The following is a 26900-nucleotide window of genomic DNA, read 5'->3' as shown; positions in this document are numbered from 1 at the left end:
GAAAGTTTATTAATCAATTTGCATAAACTAATCTTTTAAAGTTGAGTATTTTACGCTATGCACTGTCATTGTCTTTTGCAACTTAGTTCTGAAATATAACTCAACTAACCCACAATTTGATTTAATCCAGAATAATATAGGAATAATAAAGTCCTGCCATTTGCAGAGAAGTGTTCCTGAAGAATGTTATAATTGTTAATTTTCACGAACAATGAAAATAGTTACCTGCACGAATGCATGTGTTATACATTACTGCACAGAATGAAGATGATGTGACTGGGAGATTGAAAAATCTAATTTGATGGGAGGGGCTTTGAGGATTTGGGAGGGAGACTATTGAATACCCTTTAAACTTACATTAATTGAGAGAATTGTAGCTTGCATAAGCTTATTGATTCCTGGAAGGAGATTCTCTTTTCCTCTAGTTAATCTGTTCATTTTCTTCTTCAAATTTGATGGGTGATGAGACAATTAATTATACATTACGTGGGCTTCAAATATTTATCAGATTCCGAAGATAATCAAATACAAATCTTAGTAACATAGTTGACTACAAAGTACAGTGCAAAGCAAGTTTGAGAACATCTGATAAGCAAAGAATTTTGTGCCTGACAGCTTGTTAGATTAAAGCATCTTTAACATAGTTATATTTGAACTGTTTATTTTACCATTTAGAAATTATTATTTTTGTCGCAGCTGCATTTTCTGCCTACAGTACAACACATTTACACTGATAAACAATTTTGTGTCCATTAATATTTATTGAAAATACCCAACTAAAGATTTTACAAAAAATTAAGTCATTCAAAATAAGGGGAAATTATCTTCTATTTTTCATCTTCCTAGGAGATCATTTCTGTTGCAATATGCCTGGTTTAGTATGAAAAATAATGAACTGACAGTCAACTCTTACAAAGGTACTTACCAAATGATCACAAAATGCAAAGTGGGGGAAAGAGAAAGAGAGGTGCAAAGTTTGCTCAAGCCATTATAATGGAGTTTTTTTTGGTGTCACTGGAGTGATAGTCTAGCCCAGGAGCATCAAAGCTCTCCAGCCAATTAGGTGCAGTAGATGCTTTGACTCATCTTGCATGCAATAGCATTGTAACTTGACATTGACAGCAAACCGACACACCCAATTAAGAATTGGTTGAAGTTATTCAAAGTTGCCATCTTAATGAGGCAGATTTTCCATACCGATGTATAGTAACTCATTAAAGTAACTGGTGAGGATGGACCAGACTGATATCTTTACAGTTCCCTGACTGATTTGTTATAATCCCTGGATAGTTCAGACTTGACTTGCGAAAGTGATCCTGGCCCAGTCACAGAATGGAAGGTCACAGATCCTGATTGTGTCAAATGACTGATTGACTGTAGCTAATCCCCAGATTAAGATCAGATAATACTTTTATCTGATTATGGTTTAACAGCCTGGCAGACCATGGTGTATCTTTACTAAGGACTTCTCCAGCTTTTCAGCTGAAGAGCATGCGATATGTTGGTTACATAAGCTGCTGACACATGCTGCAGTGTGGCACTGATGTACTACAGTGACATGCTTACACCCTTGACTGTTTAATGCTGGTAAGCATGAAAAGCTGCTTGGCTTTCTGTTTGCATTCAAAGGCAAGGTAAAGCAGTTATGCTGTAAGTGTCTAATTAAGTGCAAAATGACAGACTGCTAAGAAAGCAAGCTAAGAGCTTAGAGATGGATCCAGTGCAGATGGATAAGGTGGGTCTGTGCCCCTGTGTGCTCAGTAACTTGGCAGGAACATTGCAGTGCAAATTTTCAGTGAGCTCCGAAGTGCAGGAGGAAAGTGCTGAAGCATCTTCTGATGAAGTCTGAGACTGACCATGATATGCTGAGGCTGCTGTTTTGCCAAAGTCAACCTCCACAGATGGGAAATGCAAGCGATCATTGCCCACGGAATGTGCCCGGAGATGTTGGGAAACACTAGGTGCCATGAGGCCTGGAGATCACTCCGGTGAGCTGCAGCCACCTGCTAACCACCCAGGCTTGGAATTCAGGATTTGGCTTGCCCAGTTTCTTACCAATACCTGGGAGAATCGTAAGCAGCCAAACAGCTTAGTGTGCTTACCAGCACTTAACAGTCTGAAGGATGCAAGCACGTTGCTGTACTACATCAATGTCATACCTGTGACATGTGCTAGCAGCTTCTGCAGAAAACATACTGCATGTTTTTCAACTGAATGGCCGTGTCTGAAAGTATACATAGAAATGAGGCAAGATTAGCTCATGCTGAGATATTAATGTGTGCAGATTGGGACCTTGCTGCTTACTTGTGAGATCCTCATTCTGCCATTGAAACCTTAAGGGGGAATCAGCTTTTCTTCTTGGCATCAAGAAATTCATTTTTTTTTACATTCTTGCTGCATTCTCTCAGGCTAATGATCCAGAGACCTGGGTAATGATCTGAGGAAATGAGTTTGAATCACACTAATGCAGCTTGTGGAACTTAGACTTTTAATTTCAGACTTAAAAAAAAAAATCAGTGTTGGCAATGAAACTATTGTCGATTTATTGGAAAAACCCACCTAGTTCAAAATGCCCTTTAGGGATGGAAATCTGTTGTCCTCACCTGGTCTGGCCTACATGTGACTCCAAATCCAAAATAATGTGCCCTCTGAACTGGGCAGCAAGCCACTGAGTTGAACCAACCAATAAAAAGTCTCGAAAAAGGAATGAAACTGGATGGCAGAAACAACTAAAGCAAACCCACCCCCATTCCCTCTGCAAGATCATACTTACTAATATCTGGAGCAAGTGCCAAAACTGAGAAAAATGTCTCACAGTCTAGTCACACTGCAGCATGGCGTAATCATACTCCCTGAATCATACGCTACAGCATCCTAAACACCACCGTCACCATCCCTTGGTACGACCTGTCCCACCAGCAGGTCAACCTCAGCAGAGCTGGGAGCACTGTGGCATATAACAGGGCAGAGTTGCTCTTGGAGTCTTCAGTGTTGGCTGTGAATCCCTAAAGTCTCAAGGCCTCAGTCAAACATGGGAAAGAAAAGCTCCTGCTGTTTTTCCAGGTCCCTCACTTTTTTTTTTCAGTACTTTTCCATGTTGGAAGAAGCACTGGGGGCTGGCAAGGGTGCAGAATGTGCACTGGATGGTGGTCTTCAATGTCCATAACCAAGAAGTCCTTGTAGCATGACTACTGATCGAGCTGGTCAAGTCCAAAAAGACCTAGCTGGTAGAGTGGGTCTGCGGTGTGTTGTGAGGGATCCAACAAGAGGGAAAAACATACTTGACCTCATCCTTACCAATCTGTCAGCTGCAGATGCATCTGTCCAAGACACGATCAGTAGGAGCGACCACTGCACAGTCCTTGTAGAGACTAAGCCCCACCTTCATATTGAGGAGGCTTGTGTGTGGCACTGCCATTATGCTAAATGGGATGCATTTAAAACAGATCTGTTATTCAAAATGGGTATCCATGAGGCACATACGGCCATCACCATCAGCAGAACTATACTCAAATACAATCTGCAACCTCATTGCCTGGCATAATTCCCTATATTAACATTGCCATCAAGTCAGGGGGTCAATCCTGGCTCAATGAAGATGTCAGGACCAGCACCAGACATACCTAAAGTGAGGTGTCAACCTGCTGATGTTACAAAACAGAACTGCTTGTGAGTCAAACAGCACAAGAAGCAAGCAATAGGGCGAAGCAATTCCACAACTAAAGGATCAGCTCTGCAATCTTGCCACATCTAGTCGTGAATGATGTTGGACCATTAAACAACTGTACTTTATGATTCTGATCACTAGAGGAAGGGGTTCCACAAATATTCCCAACCTCAATGTTGGGGGAGCATAGTACATCAGTACAAAAGATAGAGCAACAATCTTCAGCCAGAAGGACTGAATGGATGATCCAACTTGGCTTCCTCCAGAGTTCTCTAGCATCACAGTTGCCAGTCTTTAGCCAATTCAATTCACATGATGTCAAGGAATGACTGAAAGAGCTGGATACTGCAAAGACTAGGAGGCCTGACAACATTCTGCCAATAACATTAAGGCATTGTGCTCCAGAACTTGCCGCACCCATAAGCTGTTTAAGTACAGCCACAATACTGGTATCTACCGGATAATGTGAAAAATTACTAATGTATGTCCAGAATACAAAGACCAGGACAGATCCAATTCAGTCTATTACTGCCCCATCAGTGTGCTCTCGACCAACAGTAAAGTGATGGAGGGGACTACCTACAGGGATATCAAGCAGGATGTGCAGAGGAAGAACATGCTCAGTTTGTGTTCCAGAAGGACCGCTCAGCTCCTGACCTCATTATAGCCCAAGTGCAAACATGAACAAAAAGCCGAACAAAGGTGAGGTGAGAGTGACTGCTCTTGACATCAAGGTCATATTTGGCCAACTGTTGGAAAGAACCTCAGAAAAATTGGAGTCAGTTGGATTCGGGAGAAAGCTCTCCTGTTTGGTGTTCTATCTGGCACAAAGGAAGATGGTTATGGCGTTTGGAGGTAAATCATATTAACTCAGGACATCTCTGCAGGAGTTCCACAGAATGGTGTCCTGGGCCTAATCATTTTCAGTTCCTTCATCAATTACTTTATCTCCATCATAAGGCCAAGAGTGAGATTTTGTTTGCAATCATCAACAATGCTCAGTACCACTTGCAACCCCTCAGAGCCTGAAGCACTCAGTGTCCGTAGGCAGCAATACGTGGTCAACATCCAGGCTTGAGCTAACATCTAACAAGTAACATTCATGTTGGACAAGTGCTAGGCAATGACTATCTCCAACAAAACAAAATCTAACTGTTGCACCCTGACATTCAGTGTCACGATCATCACTAAATCTCTCACTATCTACATCCGGGCGTTACAACTGACCAGAAAATGAACTGGATAAGCTACATAAAGATGATTTTCAAAAGACTAGCTTAGAGCCTAGGCATTTTGCAATGAGCAACTCACCTCTTGTCTCTCCAAAGCCTATATACATCATTCAAGTCATGAGTATGATGGAATGTTCTCTATTTATCTGCATGAGCGCAGCTACAACAACACTCAAGAAGTTTGTCATCTAGGACAAAGAAATCCCTCCACCACTGATGCTCAGTAGCGGCAGTGTGTACCATCTAAAAAATGCACTGGGAAAATTCACCAAAAGTCCTTAGAACAGCACCTTCCAAATCAAAAGACACTAGTATCTAGAAGGACCAGGGAAGCAGATACCATGAGAACACCAGCACCTGCAAGTTCCCCTCTAATGCACTCACCATTCAATTTGTAGTTCCTTTGGTGCCACCAGGTCAAAATCCTGGAGCTCCCTCCCTAGCAACATTGTAGGTCTACCTTCAGCACATGGACTGCAATGGTTCGAGAAATCACCTCATCATCACCCCCTCAGGGGCATCTAGCGATGGGCAATAAATGCTTTCCAGCTGGAAAAAGCTATATCCCCTGAATGAAATTTTAAAAGTTGTCATCAGACACATGGTCAAAATTCCATATCTCCTAATCCACAGTCTTTAATTCAAAAAGTAGTTGTTGAACTTAGGGCCTTCCAGTACGACTCTATGTTTCATTATGTAGTTCATTTACTCACATTGTGTAAATGAAACACAAATGTACAGTTGAAAGAATATATTTGTAAAAGCATTTGATTTTAAACTAAATAAATCATGAAAATGTAGTAGTGCAGTTTAATGAAAATGGTACAATAGTAATTAATGCTCTGGATGGTATACTATCTGAATTTTTGGTGATTATAGTGTCGATTCTTGTTTGATGTTCATAAAGTAAGGCAGTCTTGGTAGAATCTTTTGTTTATAGTTAACCACAGTGTAGGAGTGAAGTTTCAGCCTTCTGCTGATAAAATGCATGGTTCCAAACATTTGAATCTTGGTAGCATTCTGGTGAAAGATTCTAGATACCTCAGTGGATTAACTGGAAGAAATTATGCTGATGTATTTCTGTACCTCAGAAGTTTGGTTGATAAAAGATGAATAATGAGGATAATTTCCAATTGCCATTTGGAGGCTTCTCACTGCAAAAACAAGTAGCAGGCAGTAGAACATTAGTGGGGCTATAACGGGAGATGTGGGCTGCAGGTAAATGTTGAGGGTGAAGGAAGACTCAGCCACTCCTGATATGCAAAGGACCATCTCATGGAATTTTCAGATGGGACTCGATAGCTTGCAGCACTTCTGTTTGTTTTAGCCAAGAGGCTGTTTAAATAGTATCCTTGCAGGAGGGTTGGCTGGTGCTGCAGGGAGGAGATTAAACTCGTTCAGCAGGGGCAGGAGGCACAGTGTGATTAATAGTTTGATAGCGACACAGCGTAACTTAGAAAAGGAACTAAGGCAGAGCAAGTTTAGCCATATAATGTCTCAAGGAAGTAAGGCTAGGCTGGATGGCCTCTACTTTAATGCCAAGAGTATTAGAGTTAAGACAGATGGGTATGGATTAATACATGGAACTATGATGTTGTTGCCATCACAGAGAACTGGTTGAGGGAGGGACAAGACGAGCAACTTAACATTCCGCAATGGAGGATGTTCTGGCAGGACAGGAGAGGATGCAAAAGTGGAGGTGGTGCAGCATTAATAGTTAGAGAGTCAGTTACTGAAGTAAGGAGGGATGATGTCTTTAAGTTGTCCAGGAAGGAGATTCACCGGGATGGTGCCTGGGATGGAACATTTCAGCTAAGAAGAGAGGCTGGATAAGCTCAGGTTGTTTTATTTGAAGCAGAGCAGGTTGAGGGAGGACCTGATTGAAGTGTATAAGATTATGAGGGGCATGAATAGGGTGGATATAAAATAGCTGTATCCTTTAGTTGAAAGGTCAATAACAAAGGGGCATAATTTTAAAGTGAAAGGCAGGAGGTTTAGACAGTATTTGGGGAAAAATCTTTTTTACCCAGAGGGTAGTATGAATTTGAAATGCAGTGCCTGGGATGGTAGTCGAGGCAGGAAATATCATAAACTTGAAAAAGTGCTTGGATGAGCACTTCAAGTGTCATAACATTCAAGGCTATGGGCCCATTGTGGAAAAGTGGGATGAATTTGACTCGATGGACCAAAGGGCTTCTCTGTACTGTACGATTCTATGATATGCATGTGTTACAATCATAGGACTGACATTGTAATTTTGAAGCATAAAACGTTGTCATATTCAGCGTGCAGTCCTTTTCCATTTGTTCCAGGCAGTTAGCAACGTGTAATCTTTGGAGGGAGCTTCGTTGACTGCTCTGTAGCATAGTCAACTCATCTATGTAGAGAGTCATCATTGATCTGCTTGTTTTTACCATGTAACAACTTGGTCTCCTTGTTTATAGAAATGACCAGGAACAGGAGTAGGCCATTTGGCCCCTTGAACCTGTTCTACCATTCAGTTAGATTATGGCTGAACTGTACCTTAATTCCATCCACCCATCTTGATTCTATAACTCTTACTACATTAGCTAACAAGAATCTATTAGTCATAGTTTTCAAACACTCAATTTCAACAGTTCCTTTGGGGAAGAGAGTGGCAGATTTCCATAATCTTTTGTGTGAAGAATTGGTTTCTGCCATCCCTAAATGGTCTCGTTCTAACTTTAAGGTCATGCTCCCTTCTTCTGCATTCTGCAAAACAAAGACTTTTGATAATCCCAAGTAGTTTCATTAGATCAACTTTTAATCTTCTTTATTCAAGAAAATATACAGGTAGTCTGCTCAACCTATGGAAATTGGTACCATAATATAATCCTTTTAGCCTCTGTATTATTCTGCTGAATCTGCATTGAACCCTCTCCTTCCTGTGATGTAGTGTCTATGATCTCTTTGTCTATTCACACTTCCTGTTTTTTTTTTGCAAGGATGTCAAATAGCTTCTCATAGATGAATGGTCTGTTTACTTTGCAGCCAACTTTGCAACACTTAAAACAACTGATTTCACGGTCTTTAGAGATAGTAGGATCTGCAGATGCTGGAGAATCTGAGACAACAAGGTACAGTGTTGGATGAACACAGCAGGCCAAGCAGCATCAGAGGAGCAGGAAGGCTGAAATTTCTGATGAAGGGTCTAGGCCTGAAATGTCAGCCTTCCTGCTCCGATGATGCTGCTTGGCCTGCTGTGTTCATCCAGCTCTGCACCTTGTTGTCTCACAGTCTTTAGATCTTTGATTTCTGAATGGCTGCTTCCTTACAGCCAAACCCAGTATAAGCAGCCAGCTCGCTCAGTGCTCTTTTCATGGGTGCTGTGAGGTATCTGGTCTCAGCCCTATGCAATGGTTGACCTGTTTCCTTGAGGCTGCAGGTGGATTAGTTGTGTATATCTCACTGATTAAGAGATTGCACTCTGATGAAAGGTCATCGATCTGAAATTTTCTCTCTTTTTCTCTCCATCAATGCCACATGACTTGAATTTTTGTAGCTGCCTTAATTTTTTCATTTGTAAGATTGCATTCCTGACCAAGTAACCAAATTCTTTGGAATTTATTATGGAAATCTGTCCCGTAAATTAAATGGCAATAATCTGTTGCAGCTTCACTTTCTCACCAAATTCACTTTGTGGCGACGAACTAGATATCATTTTCACTGCTTCAGGTGTTACATGATAAATGTCATTTTTTTTAAAGTACCTAAAGATTATGTTTTTGCTAGTGTTGGCTTGAGAATAGAACAGAACATCACATAGTGATCTCGCCCATTTTTTTAAAATCAGTAACAGAGACCAGTTAACCAGATGCCTGAATAAAGCTATGAATATCTTCTTTATAGAAATCATGGAAATCATAGAAAGTTACAATACAGAAAGAAGCCATTGCCCAGTCATGCCCATGTCAGTTGACAAAAGGCTGGTGAGTATATCACACCATCCTGCACCAGTCTGTAGCCTGCAGTTTAAAATTTGGAATATTACTGAGCAAAATCCACTGCCAGTCCTTGTATTTCTCCTGATATTTGGAAATTCCAACCCATGGTGCCGCTTGGACAGATTTACCAATTGAATGGAGAGATTTAAATACATTTGCTGGTGTTTTGGGTTTAATGGGCCTGTAAATCAGTTGACACGGTAACACAGCCTGTGGATCAGCAGCAGGGATAATCTGGCAATGGATAATGGTGCTGCATCTGCTAATAGTAACACATTTGTATTATCTACTCAACCTTTCAATGGATTAAAAAAGAAAAAAAAATGAAGTAACTGCTGGTCTGACAGAATTTATGGAGACATAAACAAAGTTAATTTTACAGACCTGTGAACTTTTTTCAGAAGCCTCTTCCATGATTTTATTTCATAGAATCTATAGAGTGTTGAAGCAGGCTATTTAGCCCATCTATTTCACATCAACCCTCTAAAGAGCATGTCACACAGACCCTATCCCTCTAACCCTACATTTTCCATGGCCAATCCACTTAACCTGTACACCTTTGGACTGTGGGAGGAAACCAGTGCACCTAGAGGAAACTCATACAGACTTGGGAAGAATGCGCAAACTCCACGCAGAAAGTCACCTGAGGGTGGAATTGAACCTGTGTCCCTGGTGCTATGAGACAGCAGTGCTGATCACTGAGCCACAATGCCGCTTATTTGCTAGTGAGTGCAAGTTGTATAAGTACTGTACCCTACATACTTCGATATTATCCTCCCCTCAGAGATTCTTTTTAGAGTAAAACCGAAAGAAAATATCAGATTAGTACAAAATACAAGTCAAAATCCTGGAACTCCCTTGCTAACAGCATTCCCCGCTCTCATCTCCAACCCCACCTCAACTGACAATAGAAAGAAATGAAAAGGAGGAAACAAAACAAACAGAAAAAGGAATAGTAAAAAGCCAATCAAAAATTCAAGCCACCAAAAATCTGCCCCTTTCAATGCAATGTCTCCATTAATTTTATGGAGTATATTAGAAGGAACAGTAAATAATTTGAATCTGGACACATTAACTGCCAACCTTATTCACTGCTTATCATCTTTGGAAAGCTGCATCTATCATAAAAGTTGATGGCTCTGAAAGGGCTAATACTGAAGACTATATTAATCTCCAACAAATCTGATGATATCATTAGGACTTGATTGGGAAATGCAGAATATCTTAGGATCTCAAAGGATACAGAGCTGTTATATAAGGTATCCGAACCCTCTTAGTAATGATTTTATTGATGTAGCTTGTACCTCATTGCTATCAAGCAATAAATTACATGTTGTTCAGTAACAGTCCCTTCTTGTTAGACTACCTAGTGGTTTTCCTCTATCACTTTAGACCATTCATCCCCGAAGGCACACAGAAAAGAAGGATGATGGGATCTATCTACCCAACCACATATTGGCAGCGGTTGGCATCCCATGCTCATATGACAGCTTCTACCCACCCAAGATAAGAACACTGGAGTTAGAGGAGACACAAACAGGGCAATCAGACTCATGAGCTGCATGTTATCTCATCCTGGCCTTTGAGGGCAGCAATGGAAACATATAGTAAATTGTACTAGGAATAGTGATCAGCAGGTCAATTATCATCAACCCAAACCCCACCAAATATTGACTGCATTTTGGAACATAACTTCTTTTTAAGCACTTAAAAAAAGTGTGAAATGAGCATTGGTGAAAAATGTTTCAGGATACTCTCTCCCCAGATCAGGTGCAGCGGTGAAATCTTAGTCTTCCCAGTCAGGTATGTTCCTGTGCCTGAGGACCCACACTTATTTAAATTGTGAAACTGTCCCTTTAACCCTGAATACTTTGAGCTGAAGGTCATAGGCAGACCCTCCCATTATTAGACCTGTTGATGTTCAACTCCCAAATTGCATGAAGTAAAAGTAAGAATTTATATCAAGAAAAATAATAATCAAAATGAAACTGAAATATCTTTAAGTACATTTCCAGGTGTTCACTCTATGTTGCACATGTTAAATGCAAACACTAATAAGTTTGCATTTTTACGAAGCTGCTAAACATTTATGTTATGCTGCTGAAAATATTAAATGGGATAATAATCATATCTGTTCTCAAAATTATTCATCTGTACGCAGTGTTAGAGGGTCTTGAGTAATCATTTTTGACATTAAAGCACTTATTTTCTAGGGGCTATCTTATATTTAATGTACATGATGTTATTTCCCTTTATTTCATGTCACATATTTTTAGGTTAGCTGTTCTGTAACAACATGATGCCACTTTTATTTTTATTTTTTATTTTTTATTTTTTATTTTTATTTTTTGTGAGGACTAAAATTTAAGCACTTACTTGAATTCCAAAATTACCTTTGATCCCTTGCTTGGCACCTTGGCACACTGGAGCACATAAACAAACATTTTGCTGGATGCTGCACTATCTGACTCACCAAGAGAATAATGTGCCCCAAATTTCTGATAGTGTAAGATGTAACCTTATATCCTCATTGGTTACTTTCTGAATTCGATACAAGAATTTTGAGAAATAAAATGATAATACTCATAACCCAACTTAAGCTAATGTCTAACTAACAAATCCATTTCTGAAGAAGGGTCTAGGCCTGAAACATCAGCCTTCCCGCTCCTCTGATGCTGCTTGGCCTGCTGTGTTCATCCAGCTCTACACCATGTTATCTCATGTCTTTAGTAGTTTGGCATGAAAACCAGTTAGCAATATATTAAAAACCAAAAGAACTACAGATGTTGTAAATCAGAAACAAAAACAGAAATTGCTGGAAAAGCTTAGCAGTTCTGCAGCATCTGTCAAGAGAAGTCAAAGAAGGGTCACTTAACCCGAAATGTTAGCTCTGATTTCTCTCCACAGATGCTGCCAGATCTGCTGAGCTTTTCCAGCAATCTATGATTTTGTAGCACCATGATGCACCTGCTAGCCACAAATATGTTAGAAGGACTTAGACATATAGTCACCCAGTGAGCAGTCAGCTCATGTTATTGCAGCCTTTACCAACCAATCAATTTTCTTGACTGCACCTCCTACTCCATCTCTTAATTCTTCAATCTCTTGAAATTGGGTATTGTTGACGAGTCATACTGACCTATCAAAATGCACCTTAAGTTATCATTACCCCACGGGCCATCGGATTTTTTGTTCAAGTCACATGTACTAGCCTGCCTTGACATTATTTGTACACTTTCTTTCAATGTATTTTTTTTTCCCCTAGTCTCTCATTCCAGGGTTACCAAAATAGTTAAACAATCAGATGCCTCCAATTACTGACTCCTTAAAAATTGTTGCTTAGTGAATTTAAAGTAGCTGGAATCTCATAAAAGTATAAGACAAAAGCTTATGATGAGTGTTCATCAATCTGAAATTAATTTTATGGGCCATTTGCAGGCAGGAAAGCAGGCAGGTGAACTAATATATTCAGCCACCATGCCATGTGCAGCATGTCCTGTGCCAGCTGGTCAGCAATTTTACAAGGAGCAAAGGAGGTATCAAGTGGGTTGCTTGGTCAGAGCCTAATATTCTGCTCTATTCCAAATTAAGGGATGGTGGGAGAAGTTGGCACTCAACAGTACTGCTATAGGTTTAACATTGTGAGCTGCTGGAAAATAAAAGGGAAGCATGACTCTTGCCAGTGCCAGTGCCAATTGGAGGTCCCCTCTCCACAGTTTTGTCTCCCTACATCCATCATGCCAAAATAACCCTGTCCAACATGTCCCCATCCACCCCTTCCTGTACTTGTTACCAGTCCACACAGCTACTTTACCGCATGTACCTGGAAGCCTGGGTTCATTTATGAATGCCATCTTCTTTCCCTCCCTGCAACACCAGCAGACACAACTGTTATTGTTGGTGGCACCTGAAAAATAAAGTAAAAATTGAATTTTTAAAAATGTAATAATTTATACCGAGGAGCCGATAGCCTGCTCTCAGTTCACAATCCTACCCCATTAATTCCTCAGGACTGAGTTCTGAGGAAGGGTCACTCGACCCGAAATGTTAACTCTGATTTCTCTCCACAGATACTGCCAGACCCTGCTGAGCTTTTGCAGCAATTTCTGTTTGTCATTTCTGATTTACAGCATCTGCAGTTCTTTCAGTTTTAATTAAGCTTCTTATGGAGTTAGTTTCTTTGCATTTCAGAAGAAGACAGCCCCGACATTATTCATCAACATCAGTGTGTGGCAGTTTCTTGACATCTGTTAAACAACTTCGTACCTCTTTAAATAGTTCACTGTTGTGGTTGGCTATTGTAACCCTAAGGGACAGACATTACAGATCAGATTTTCCACTACCAGCAGTGTCTGGTTGCCAGTGGTCATCCTTGAATCCTGATGTTTCCAGGATATGCTCTAATTTTCAAAGGGGTTGGGGTGGGGGAAGGTTGGTCCTGAAGTGGGAGAGTTGGTGAAGTGAAGGAATGGGCTATTTGATTCACCATTAATCTCCTTCAGCAAGTCTGGCAGCATTTGTGGCGAGAGAAACAATTCACAATTCAATCCAATGACACTCCTTCAGAGCTTCCTTCTGGTCTTTTTTAACATGTAGTGGAGGTTGAAGACAAAACTTACAAGTGGGAAACATCAGTGATGTAAACAGTCTGCTGCACATGAGTACATTGCTGTTCCATTAATTCAGACTGAAGTGAAAGTTTTCTTTTAACCTAGTGAAAATTCTTGGGGCGGGGGAGTTTGTGCCAGATCGAACATATTACCATTCATTATCATCTGGCACTTTTTGGTGCACGGAGGATGGAGCTGTGAAGCACGGCGATGGTAGATTCCATAACTGCTGTTACCTGCCTTTGGTGCCTGTGTTCTGCAGGTAGATACTGGCCCAGTTATGCTCAGCACCACTAATTTGATGCCATGTTTATTTTCAGCCCAGTCACAGCATTTATATTTAAAATGCGCTGCAGGGTCAGGACCCAGAAAGTTCAGAGCATAGGGGTTCCTGACCTTGATTTGAAAATCCAGTTCTTTATCTCTATGTTCGCTATGTCCAATTTCATTTCCTGCTGGACTTACCAAAAAATAAAGATTCTCTAAGTTATTCACATTGCATTAAAGTCAAACATAGTTCTTGAAGTATGATTGCTTGATGATTTCAGCCCCGTTTTATGACTCCTGGGTTCCAGCCAGATATACCAAGGCTGAAAGTGTTATTCACCATCACAGTTTTGTTTATCTTGCAAGAATAAAATCCTGGCTGCAGCTTTTAGCGGATTACTTGACTTTGAAAACCTTTTAGCCTTTCATAAAATGCTGCTATAAAATTTGCCTAAGTACTTATATTCAGCAAAGTTTCTCAAATCTGTCTTCTTCCAATGTGCTCCCCTCATAAATGACTTTGCTTTATGGTTTTTTTTCTTTTATTTTCGTGTTTGCCTGAGCTGAATCTTACCATATTTCAGCAAATTATCATTTTTGTTAAGTTTCATGGAGGGGTTCTCTCCACGAGGTCTAACGATCTTTCTCATGCGTTTGTCCCAATCCTGCCTCATTAACTATCCACCTTGTCCTTATGGCATCCCTCTTGTCCCCTGCCAGCCACACACCATCGCCAGAAGAACTCACCAATGCCGGGAGAGCCTAGAATAGATTGTTGCTCTGGGCACTGGTATTATCTTTGAACCCTGACCGTGCAACCGAACAAATATTCCAGAGTTACTGTTCACTGTCAATGTAGTGACACAGCAACTCAAGCAATCACTTCTCAAGACACGCAGGTAGCATTATATTCACAGTTCAGGCCGAGAGAGTATCAGTTCAATGCACCTTTGCACACCAGAGAGCTTACGTTAGCTGTGTGTGTTGTGGCCTGCAGCTCCCACTTTTAATGTCAGCTCTGGTTACTTCTGCTGTACAGAGATGTCGATCTACAATTAACAAGGCCCAATGACATGGTCGCTATTGCCTGTGACCAGCTTTGGCACCCAATACACATGTACACGTGTTCCCGTGCACGAAGACATGGTTGCAATTGTGTGAACCACAACTCTGCAGGTTCATGATTGATGTAGTTGCTCCTTGAAGGGCCTCATGTCACACAGAAGACAAGCTCATACTTTTAGCCCGACAAGCTACATCCATTCTGGTGGTGACTCCGGCTATTATACATTTGCAAGTCACTTTGAACTATCAGCAGGTAAGGCTGGAAATTGGATTACCAGGCTTTGTCTGCTCATCAGGTCCTCCCCATCCCTTGGGCCTGAATGATCATTTCTACCTATCACTTCCTGGACAGCCCATCATGACTGAACTCCAAATAAAAACCAAAAGAACTGCGGATGCTGTAAATCAGGAACAAAAACAAAGTTGCTGGAAAAGCTCAGCAGAGCTGCTAAGCTTTTCGAGCAACTTTGTTTTTGTTATGACTGAGCCCCAACCTGTCCCCATGTCCCAACTTGACTTCAACTGTCATCCTTACCCCTTTCTGAGCCTCATCTTAACAATTTGGTGATACCCACCATTGTATTGCACTGTCGCCCTGTTGAGGCTATGATAATGGTGGTAGAGACTGCCTACAGCTCCACGTCTGACAGCCTCCTGTGCCCTCCCATGCATAACCAATTCCCTCACCTCCCCTCTTATATATCATGACTGCCTGCTTCACCCATCCTTCTCCTCTCTACATCCCATGCTTTTGCTTGCAATCTCTGGCATTAATACCACCCCCCACAACCCCACTAATTCCATTGACATGTAGCACCAAATGTGGCTCACTGCCCAGACTGTAGTGAAATGAACTCTGTAACTATGACTGCCAAAGCAGAGTACTAACCATATCTAAGCTCCTCGAGAAGTATTGCTCTTGACTGACTATATTGGGACCCAATGACTGACATCAGCACCTCCTTGACCTGATTAAGGACTACTCTTTGACTTTGAGATGTAACAATTTGGTTGATACATCTGCTGCACATGTCCTTTTGGGTGGTAGAATTCAGAAGGGACTGACAAAGGAATCCTGCTGCCACTGTGCATTGCTGGTGCAGGGAGTAAACGTTGAAGATGATGGATATAGTCCAGAGGAATGGGCTGTTCTGTCCTACATGTTGTTGAATTTCTTCAGGGTTGTTGAAAATACACTCATCCAGGCAGCTGGGGAATATTCCACAATGCTCCTGGCTTGTGCTGTGTAGGTGGTGGACAGGCTTTATTAAGTCGATGAAAGCAATGATTGTAATGTCATTGAATGTCAAGGGGAGATGCTTTGATCCTCTTATGTTTAAACTGGTCATTGTCTGATGTTTGAGTGGCATTAATACTACTTGAGACTTAGGATATGTCCATGTCTGGCTGCAAATGGACATAAGTAGCGTCAGTATTTGAAGAGTCAAGAATGACGCTGACTATAGTGCAATCATCAATGAGCATCCCCATTTCTGACCTTGTGATGGAAGGAAGGTCATTGATGAAGCAGCTGAAGATAGTTGAATCCTGAGGAGCTCCTTCAGTGGTGTCCTGAAGCTAAGATGATTGGCATTCAACAACCAAAATCATCTTCCTTTATACTAGGAATGATTTCAAACAATGAAGTACTCTCCTCCATGTTTCCTGTTGAATCCAGTTTCTTCTAGGGTTCCTTCTTGCCACATTTGGTCAAATGATTCCTGCTGCTGGTAATTTGCCTCAGTAAATATATGTCAACAATTCACTGGAGATGCATTTTGAAACCACATGCACTGAACCGGCATCAGTATTTTGTAGTTCAGTGATTAAAATTGGGTGGACTTAGTTAATGATTACCTTGATAACTTCTAGACAGTGTGCCTGAATATATCTGATTTATTTCCACTGGTTTGTGTCCATTAAAATCCTCAATCCATTCTAATACCTCCAGTCCCATGAGTCCTAATGTTGCCCAATTATCTCTTGTGTGGCATGTCATCAAGCAATTTTTGGAAATTCAAAAATCTCTACTAGCTTCCCCTTATCCATCCTACCAGGTACTTCTTTAAAGTCTAAATATTTCCTCAAATATTATTACCCTTTCAGTAGTCTTTGTTGAGTCTGTATAACCATATTATGATTTTCTAAATTCTTTGTTGCTGCATCCGTAAGAACAGTTTTTATCATTTTCTGCTAATAATGGTGGCTAATTTCTGAAGAAGGGTCTAGGCCCGAAATGTCAGCCTTCCTGCTCCTCTGATGCTGCTTGGCCTGCTGTGTTCATCCAGCTCTACACCTTGTTACCCCATAGTTTCCAATTTTCTGTCTTCCTCCTCTATTAAATAGCAGGGTTATTTTAACTACCTTCCAATACTAGGGAACACTTCTCCAGTGTGATGAATTCCGAAAGATCAAGTCCAATGCAACCACTATCTCTACAGCTACCTTATGTGTTGTGCTAGTCTACTCTCTTATTCTCATTACAGTTTTTTGATAACGGAATTATCTTGGAATTAATTATCTTGGAATTCTTTACTTTTTTCAGTTTATCACTAGCCCAGATTAGAGGAGTATTAGCAGAACTTCAAAATGCATTTTTGGCAATGTGATTTGCAACTCAACTCAATATTGATTAGCACCACATAATTTAATGTTAGGATTATAACCTGTGCTTAAATAGTACTTTATCACTTCTGCCAAAAACAGCACAAAGCACTTCACAGACAATTAGCTGATTTGAAATGCTGTTATGTTATATAGCAGGCAAAGTAATCACTTTGAACACAGCAAGATTCTGCAGCAATGAATTAAGTGAGAGTCCAACTATTATGACAATGTTGAATAAGAGAAGTTACTTAGAGAACTCTACTATGATAAAACGAAGAACTGCGGATGCTGGAAATCTGAAGCAAAGCCAGAAATTACTGGAGAAACTCAGCAAGTCTGGCAGCATCTGTGGAGAGAAAGCAGAGTTATTGTTTCAGGTCCAGAGACTCCAAACCTTGCTGAGTTTCTCCAGTAATTTCTGAGAGCAATCTACTGTTGTTCTTTGAATATTTACAACTATTCAACATTATCAATGTCCATTAACATGCAGAAAGGGACTCAGGTAACTGTCTTGTCTGAAGAACAAAGTCTGTTACATTTGTGATAAACTTGTTATCATTTAGGATTCAGGCTTTAAAGTACAGTCAGGTATGTGATTTCAGTTCTGTGAAGGTACTTTTCTTTGAAAGAATCAGAAAGTCATTTGGATCAGTGTCCTCAATGCATAATTTTCAAGAGCCATGTGACATAATTCAAATGCCTGTGGTGTACATTGATGGATCATTTATACTGCTGAATTTATGACATTAGTTTAAATTTTGACTTCAGTTTGGAAAGGAGAACAATTTCCTCCTAGCAGGAGAATCATTGTTTTCAATCCAGGGAATCAAATTGTTTTTAGTTCCAAAGCTTTCAAATGGGAATTGCAAATAAATGTATCCAAGTTGTTAGAACTGAAAGAAATTAGGCCATCAGAATTGTAAAAATTAGTGACAGTGTTGACAAATAGGTTGAAACTCTATTTTGCTGTTTGTGTTAAGGTTTGAGGGTTTATTATGTGTAGTTTTATTTGTGTCTTTCCTTTGTGGAATAAAGTTATGTTCTGTTGTTAACACACATCTCCAACCTCATGTAAATATGTTCACCATCCAATACGGTAAACAGGTATGAAAAATAAACATGTGATGTCTTGAGTCAGGTTTAATTCTGGTATCTGACTTGTCCAGTTTTACAATCAACTAGGAAAACAACATATTTCTAAGCTTTATACTAAATATTTAACAGGGGCTTGATGTGAATACTTGATCCCATAGGTGCACTGGATGAAACAACATAGGAATTATACAAAGAACCGTCTCATTTAATGTAAGTTTATTGAAGTGTACAACACATAATTCCTTTATTCAGTAGCCAGAGTGGATAGGTAAGTATTTAGACCAAGAAACTAATAGATAATTAAAAGCTTAAGTTCGGGCTATGAATTGTACAGAGTGTAACTCTGTTTCTGATATCCCAAGGCACTTTCTCAATCTACAAGGCACAAATCATGGTTGTGATTGAATACTTTCCACTTGCCTGATGAGTATAGCTCTAATAACACTCCAGAATTTTGAAGCCACCTAAGACAAAGTAGCCCATCCACCACCTTCAACATGCACTCCCTTAGCTACTGGCACACCATGGCAGCAATGCTCACCATCTGCAAATACACTGCAGCTACTTATCAAGGTTCCTTCGATAGCACCTACCAAACCCTTGACCTCTAACTCTTAGAAGGACAACGGCAGCAAATACCACCACCTGCAGATTCCCCTCCAAGCCATAAACCATCTTGACTTGGAACTGTATCGCAATTCCATCATTGTCACTGGGTCAAAATCCTGAAAGTCCCTACCTAACAGTACTGTGGGTGTCCCTGAACCCCAAGCTCAGCAGCAGTTCAAGTAGACAACTCACATTCTCAAAGGCAATTAAAGAACGGGCAATAAGTGCTGGGCTAGTGAGTGATACGAATGTACATGTAAAAATGAAAAAAAGTTCAATTTTAATATTTTTTTGAAATTCATCTTAAAATTCAGTGACTATTGATACTTAATATCTAGATTTTCCATTCATTGTTTAATTTGAAAAGCCAGTACAGAGAGTAAACCAGAAATCAGATACCAAAAATTGGTGATTTGGAGCAGTGAAATCTCACAGGCACAAGCAGTATCTGGCTATTAGAAATGAAAGTCTTGATTATTAAACAATAAATGGTACATCAGAAGATGTACCAAAATAGGACAGATATAGAGCAGCAAAAAGTCAAAGAGCCAGTCACATAAAGAAGTTAATGAGTTAGAACAGTCTACGTAGAAGAGAAGACAAAGGGAAAATAGTTATCTAGAATGAGCTTTTTAGTAAGAAGATATTTATTTAGTGTTGCTGAATTATCAGATAGTGTGCCATGTTTGAAGATACACTTTACCAACAGTGAGATTACATGGTCAAAGATGCATAACATTTGAGATGAAAGGTTTGCTACTTGCAAATTTGCAACACAAAAAGTGGAAAATTTCTTAACATTAAAGAAATCTTACTGTTCGGCATGAATTTGAATCTGACTTATTTCTGATGAAAGAATTAAATTAGGTAGGATCAAGAAACAATTGGTTGAGCAATAGCCAGTCATGTCACAACTGGTCTAGAAACAGTCAGTCATTGAACAACAGGTCATTCAGGAACAACTGGTCAAGAGATATCCTATAAAAGATTTCATAGGGCTTCTTAGGCTTATGGAATAACTCAAATGGAAAGTAGAGTGCATTGTAATTAGCTTTGTTGGTATAAGGGCATTTTTTAATACTGACAACAGGATGGGAACAATAAAGGATTGGCAGGAATGCTTTCCATTGCTATCAACACTGAAGACAGTTCAGGCTGCAAGAATCTGTAAAAGTTTGTGAGGGAATTCAGATAATGACAGAGCTGATAAGCGGTATATCCCATGTATTCTCATGGATGAATCTTCAACTGATGGAATTCAGAGCTGCAACACAGTTTGGTGAATAGATTGGGATGACAGAATCAAGTCAAATTTCAGATACTGGAAACATGCAAGTTCAGGTAGAGTATTTCATTTCTTTATTTCCTGAGAAAGAATCACCAGTACAAATGACAGAAATCATGTCATGCAAGGAGCAACTATCGTGTAGTATGACTGAGGAAATGAGCATATTTGTTTTGCCAAAACTGCAATCGCTGAGAGTGAATTAAAGCATCCAAGCTGAACAACAATTTGAAGTAAAGAGTCTAGAATCTTTGACACAGATTGTCCAGCACAGATTGAAGATGTGCATACGGTTCCATGGAAGCTGCCATTTAGATGGGATGACCTATGTCCACAGGTCACAGATCCAGGACACTATCAAATGGGAAAATGACCTGGTCTAAGGAGCCAGAACACTGCAAAAAGAAACCAAATGTTTCAATTGGACTACTGTCCTCAGTGAAGGAATTTGATGAAATTAAGGGTCTTCCAGAGACTTTAATGGAGCAGATGCCTGTTTTAGCAGGAAAGAAATCTTCATAGAAGGAAATTTAAGGGATAAAAGATTGTTTCAATTAAAAGGAACTTGCACACCTCACACTGTCAAGAACAGAATCAAGGTCAACAAGCTTCAAGCCAAAGACTAAATATAATGTGTTCTGGCAAAGTAGTAAAATATCCAGGTCCAGAGACATTTTGGTAGAGGTGGGCTGGGTCGGGATGGGTTTGTGGTGAATGCAATTATTTATATATAGAAATACACATCTAATGATAATGGGGAGAAAAAAGCATGGGGGAGATGTTGTATTTGGAATTAGAGATCTGCATTTTGTTTCAGATAAGCGCTTCTTCTCATTAGACTATCATGTACTTTCCTCTGATACACTAGACCAACCAGCCTGTCAGATCTCCACCAGGGAAGGGGATGGTGGCAATAAATCTTCCAGATGTATCTATCATCAGGATGAGCCATGGAAAGGATCCATCTTGCAATACGTCTGTCCAGCTTTGATATCAATGCATATAACGTTTTCCCTATTTGACAGTGTGTGACATCAAGGAGCTCTTGTAAAATTGAAGTCAATGGAAATAGGGGCAAATCTCCCTAGAAATTGCAGTCATACTTGGTAAAAAGTATGAGGTTCTTTTGTTGGAAGCTAAGCATTTCAGCCCCAAGCAAATCTTACAGAAGTTCCTCAGGAGAATGTCCTAGGAAAGACCATGGCAGCTGCTTCATCAATGACATTCCCTCCGTCATAACAAAAAAAGGTGGGCTGTTGTTTGCTCATGATTGCAGTGTCTAATGTCATTGCAATTCCTCAGATAAAGAAGCAGCTCAGGCCTGCATGTAGAATATCTTTGACAGCATTAACCTTGGGGTGATAGTGGCAAGTACCATCCGCAAAACACAAGAGAATCGAAGTATCTCTTTTTGATATTCAATGTCATTACCATCACTGAGTCTCCTGGCGTCAATATTTTGGAAGTTACTGCTGACACGAAACATAACTGCATCAGCCAAATAAATACAGCAGTTACAAGTGAAAATTAAAGGCTGGATATTCTGTGGTGAATAACTCACCTCTTGACTCTTTAAAGCTGGTCCATCATCTACAAGGCACAAGGAGTTTGTTGGAATACTCTTTCTTCAATCATATAGATGAGTGCAGCTTAGACAACACTCAAGCAATTTTGCACCATCTAAGACAAATCAACCTGCTTAATTGACATTTCATTCACCATTTTAAATATTGGCACTCTCCACCACCAGCACACATTGATAGTAGTATGCACAGTTACAAGTACTGTCAGCAACTCGCCAAGACTTCCTGTGAGATGTGAGAGCTTAGAAAAGCAAAGGTCGTTGCCACTTTGGAAAAGAACCACCTCTTGGTTCCTGACCATTCCTACCTTCCTTATTTATCGTTGGGTCAAAATCATAAGCAGATTAGGTGGAGCTTATCAACTTGCTTGCAACCACCACCTCCAAAGACTAGCTGTAATAATAGAGTTGAAGAAGTTACTCAGAGTTACAATATTAATAATATCAGTTATCACATTTGACTTTCATATGATTACAAGATCATATGCAACTAGAAGGGTCAATTTTTCTCTGATAGTTGATTGATATGGACTTGCCATGATGTCACCTAACAGCTTTTGATCAATCTTTGGTCAAACTCCCCTTACGTGTGAATTCTACATAGATGTTTCACCACTTTGGCTTAAGCTCCTGCTTCCTACTAGTTTAGCTGACCATGAAATAGTGCTTCAGATTTGCCAGTTAATAATAAGTAACTCTAAAATATAATTCTGCATGGTTCTCAGATTAGTCTCCTTACATGTGTGTAGAAGATTAAGCCACAAATTTTGGATTTGTGGTGCTTCTTGTGTTCCAGTTGCACTCCAATTTCCCTAACATTAAAAGTTCCACACCTTACCTTTAATACTAACTATTGTAATAGTGTCTTGGTCATAAGGCTAAAATAAAAACCACCATCAAACAAATAATTCAAAACTTTATCAAAAAGTCAATTAGTCGATACAAAACTCCACTTATGCATTCTCTTAATACCTGTCTTCCATATGCCTTTGCTTGGACTGGTCTTCCTGAACAGTGCCACATTATCTTTTTCTTCCTTTCCCAATTGTTGCTTCTGTATCACTGGCAAGTCACGTTGCAACATTTGGGTTTATATAAAGATTAAAAAATGAGAGATGAGGAGGAAGGAAAACATGAGGCAAGTCCTTAATGCAATCTGAATCTGCAGCTTGTGAACCAGAACAGATTGTGGGATAAGAGGGAAGTAGGGTGTGAAAAGGATGGTTAGATGTGAATATGCTACCATTTTCAATGGTTTCAACAAAGACTGGTCATAGACCTAGTCATGGCAACTTCAGTAATGCTGATAATATATTTATTTGGGGGTGAGGACATGCAATGTGTGTGTCCTTTGCAGATTTGTTCCTATTGTCTTCAGTTGCACACACCTTGGTCAATACAAAAGATAAAGATTGTGTCAGTGAATCTAATGCTTAATTTTGGCTTTGTGGCTAGAATGATTAAAAATTGTCATTGCAAGGTGAAGTTGTAATGTTTGTTTTGAGCCCTAGCTGATAGAAAGTCACAGTACGTGAGTGAAGTGATGCTATGAATGGAGCATTGCTTGACTTGTAAGTATATGACATTTGAGGATGAATTAACTGACCTTGAGCCTCAGCTAAGGCTTGCAGCCATCCAGCAGGACATTTTACTTTGGGCTGCATGCTGCCATCATTTAAATGAGTAGGGAGCATGAAAACTGTGTGCTGTTTGCAGGAATGAGCACAAATGAATGCACATCTTACTTGTTTGCAGACTCTCAAATTTTGCTTCCACAATGTCATGAATAACTAAGTCATACACTTTCAATGAACAGTACACTTATACCCACATTATTGGTTCTCACAACCTATTGAATTTTGCCACCTTTGTATTGATGGAGTCTTATTTAATATTTAGTCCTTTTTAATATGTTGTGCTGTCTGCACCAACAGAATTGTGTTGAGCGTCAGTCTCCTTATTATAGACAGGATATAATTGTACTAAAAACAGTTCAAAAAAGATTTGCTCAATCAATTCCTGGGATACAGGGAGTATCTTATCAGGAAATATCGGGGCAGACTGGGCCTGCATCCATTGGAGGTTAGAAGTAAGAGAGGTATTTTTAATGAAACATAAGATCTTAAAAGGGCATGACAGCATGGAATACTGGGTAATTTCCCATTGTGGTGGAGACTACACCTGAAGGTTCTTAAAAATAAGTGATCTGACATTTAAGATGGAGCTGAGAATATTTTGTTTGCTCTCAGAGGGCCGTGAATCTGTTGAACTCCCTTTCCCAGACAGTGGTGGAGACAGGATCATTGAATTTTTTAAAGACAAACATAGATAGATTGTGGACTAACAAGGGAGTCCAAAGGTATTAGGGAGGCAGGAAAGTGGAGTTGAGGTGACAGTTGTATGATGTTATTGAATGGAGGAGCAGGTTCGAAGGGCTGAATGACCTCAATCCTGTACTAAGTTATATTTCTGTACCCAACTTATTTACATATACTTTACTTGCACCATTTTCTGGGTTTGAATGCTTAGTAGTGTCACAACATGTTCAATGAAAAGTATAAAATACAGAAAGTACTAATATGATCATGAGATATAGTGAAGCACAAAGCAGTTGTCATTGTAGTTGCTGGAAGGTTGTTGTGCTTCTCTATTTTAATGCTAGGGTTGAGTTGAACTTATGTAATAATATAAAGAGCCTTCCAAAGTGTTCTTAAAATTTCTGAACACAATCTCTTCAGTTTCTTCATTTCTGTGTAATGGACTACATCTTTTCATTCCAGGACTTCCAGCAGATTCTGCAGTCACTCCAGTTCCAGAACAAGTAAAATCTCCAGAAAAGAAATCTCCAGCAAAGAAACCTACAGCACTGGTTATTCAGGGTAAGTCCTCATTTGTTATAACAGGCAGATATTCAAAAACACTTGCGCACCTATACTACAGGTTTGTCACATAATAAATGCAATGTATAATTTGGTAATAATTTTTGGCAGTCCTAGAAATGTCTTTATGCAACTTCATACCAATTTCATCAACGAAAGCACTTGTGACCTTTATATAATGATCATGATTTCAAGTTCAAATAAGATCTATCAGTTCCAATTCTTACAATGACTCATCAGTTGGCATAACATATTTGCAAATGAATACAATGAGTACTTCTAATGATGTAACAGAACAAGAAGAACATGGATTCATGAATGACAGGATTTCAAGTTTAAATGAAGTCATGGGAAAAGTGCTGTTGCTTCCATTTGTCTTCCACCTGGAACTGATCTATCAGTGGGAAATATTTTATTTTTCCCTAGAGTGCTAAAATATTGATTTATTCAAATCTTCCATTCTCTGAAAAAAAATATCATTTTGACATTGTGCTTTTTGTGTCTTTATTTCTGATGAGCAACCGACAATCACTGTAGCATAACAGATCAAACCACAGGTGAAGAATTATGTTCACATTTATTTCAGCGACCTTTTGGTGTATTTCCCATCAACTCCATTAGCTACCCCCGAGAAAACAAAGTAATTGCATTATTCTTTTCACAATTTTATTTAAAAGTGGTCTATAAATTTAGCTTTCATGTGCACAAGCTGTCCACTTCCCTGGAGAAGAGTGTAGCTGTTATAGGTGTACACCAGTGTTCACACACAATATTTTCAGACCTTCATGCATCTTGCAGTCAGTGTCCTTCAGTGTTACTTCTTGTGACCCAGTCTGCATACAATATAAAATGTCCCTCTGGTGGTTTCCATAGCAAATTGTCACAAACCTACTCCCTGACTTCAAGATTTAACCTTTTCCAGTAGCTTGTGGCTTCCAGCTCTACTGGGAAGAGAAATAAAAAGTGACTGACAGGTCATCAAACTGGAGACAAATGTAGCAAGTCAGTCAGCATGTATGAAAAATACAGGCAAGTTAGTGTCTCATGTGTAGAAATTACAAATGAATTGAATTATTTTTCCCAATTCTTGTAAAGCGTCTACAGCTGAAATATAATTTGTGTATTGTCTTATGTATTCTGATTCATTTCAGATTCCAGTGTTTGCTGCTTCTGTTTTAATTTGTGTGGAACAGGGAGACTGAATATAAGAATTTATATCAGTATATATACAAAGCACATGCTCTCAGATCTTGTGCCCTTTAACTTAGTTGTTTATCCCTCTTGAAAGCATGCTGTTTAAGGCTCATGGTGACTTAATTAATAAAGATGTTGGAAATACTTTGTAAAGACATTGAAGTGGCAAGTTCCCATGGTGATCCTTATGAGAATCAGCTAGGAGATAGAACAGATTCAGAATAACACTAAGAGGTTTATTTTCAGCCTTTATATAGATATCCAAGAGTATTATGCATTTTTGAGCTAAAAATCTTTGGGTTGAATAGTCTTATATCTTAACAAAGTGTCAATTTTGGGGAGTCTCAGAGGATTTCTTACTTTTCTTACACAATCTTCCACTACTCACATCATCAGTTATGTATCCAAACTCTGTGGCGCTACTGTCCTTTAACCGTTCTGTCTCAGAAGTGGAAGTTCTTGTTGCTGCCAGACCTTCCAGTGTTGATGTTGTGGGTGCACTATTTAAATTTCGGTTTCACACCATTTCAAACACTGAAAGCTAGGAACTACCATTGGAAGCCTTTTGCGACATCAGATTTCAGAGCAAGAAGACAGAGAGAGTGAATTTGGCACTCTACTTCTCCGACAGGGATCCGGAGGTCCTGGTAGATCGGGTAGTAGAGAGGAGGGCTATTCTCCTCCTTCCTGATTGATGTAAAAATCATGGCACCAAACCATGCCAGCCTGATTGGAGATAGCAACCAGGTCAGTGCAGTGTCCTCAGTCTGGAGGAAGAGCAACAATGCCACAAGGAACTTAATGACCTTTCACGGTCTGCAAGGGTAAGTGCCACTATCTTCT

Source organism: Rhincodon typus, chromosome 5 (assembly GCF_021869965.1).
Source record: "Rhincodon typus isolate 14 chromosome 5, sRhiTyp1.1, whole genome shotgun sequence".
In the NCBI taxonomy this organism is placed as follows: Eukaryota; Metazoa; Chordata; class Chondrichthyes; order Orectolobiformes; family Rhincodontidae; genus Rhincodon; species Rhincodon typus.
Note: the sequence above shows the minus strand (reverse complement) of the source record.